The sequence below is a fragment of the Chiloscyllium plagiosum genome, chromosome 45 (assembly GCF_004010195.1).
Source record: "Chiloscyllium plagiosum isolate BGI_BamShark_2017 chromosome 45, ASM401019v2, whole genome shotgun sequence".
In the NCBI taxonomy this organism is placed as follows: Eukaryota; Metazoa; Chordata; class Chondrichthyes; order Orectolobiformes; family Hemiscylliidae; genus Chiloscyllium; species Chiloscyllium plagiosum.
Genome location: NC_057754.1, coordinates 11131197 through 11132255, shown reverse-complemented (window position 1 = coordinate 11132255; position 1059 = coordinate 11131197). Strand labels below are relative to the sequence as shown.

General features: G+C 47.1%; 1 protein-coding gene across 1 annotated transcript in view; it reads left to right on the top strand.

The window, feature by feature from the left end:
* The first annotated feature begins 739 nt into the window (after positions 1-739).
* The window catches only part of LOC122543951 (zinc finger protein 239-like), a 28181-nt gene continuing 27861 nt past the window's right edge, over positions 740-1059 (top strand). Inside the window, exon 1 of the mRNA XM_043682912.1 lies at positions 740-834. The gene's annotated coding sequence lies outside the window, so the exon portion shown is untranslated. The remainder of the gene's footprint in view (positions 835-1059) is intronic.

Here is a 1059-nt window from a genome sequence, read left to right as displayed (position 1 = left end):
ACACTGACAGAGGGAGGATGTGCAACCTTCACACAGTCGATTTAGACTGGAAACAAAGTCGGATTCCAGGCTGCAACACAAACCGCTGAGCTGCTGTACTGTCTAAAATTGATGATGAAATCTGGGATTGAACCTTCACATTTTCACTCCCTGGGCAATTTCAGCAAAAACAGATACTGGGGGAACAATGCTCTTTTCACTACCATGAAATGGGCTAAATTACTTATTTCTGTGTCATAATGAATCTAAGACTGATTTCTGGAACCTCCGCTCATAATAAAACCCTTGAGTCCAGGAATGATTGGGGTAAATCTGCACTGCTTCCCCAAGAAGGTCCAATCTCTCTTTCCTTAACTGTTCCTTAGCCCTGATCTCAGAAATCTTTTAGCATAATTGAAAAACTTTTTATTTTGCACTGGGAAAGGCCGATGATAGTGAGATGCTGGTGAATGGAGTGACTTTGTAGATCTTGCTATAACATCTGCTTGAAAATTACTATCTGGAAACGAATCCCTGTGAGCCTGCTGTTAAAAAAAGTAGACCAAAAGCAGTTCTCCCCACTGTAAAGAACACAATATCCTGCCTCCTGTCGCCCACGGCGTATGATAGCGTCACAGTTGCAGACCCCCTTTCACTCATTGGTTGCAATGTCAGCTCCGCCCCTTGGTCGCCCTGGTTACTTGGAGGACCAGCAGCACCAGCTCTGTCCTCCAGATCCGCCCCTTGATTACGTTTGGTTATGTGATGTCATCAAGCAGGCGGGCATGCGCATACTGAATTGGAATTGTGAGCATGCGTGACGTGGGTCGCCCCTGGACGTAAGTGTTGACCCAGGTAAAAACAATGACTGCAGATTCTGGATTAGTGGTGCTGGAAGAGCACAGCAGTTCAGGCAGCATCCGAGGGGCAGTAAAATCGACGTTTCGGGCAAAAGCCCTTCATCAGGAATAAAGGCAGAGAGCCTGAAGGGTGGAGAGATAAGCTAGAGGAGGGTGGGGAGAAAGTAGCATAGAGTACAATGGGTGAGTGGGGGAGGGGATGAAGGTGATAAGTCGGGGG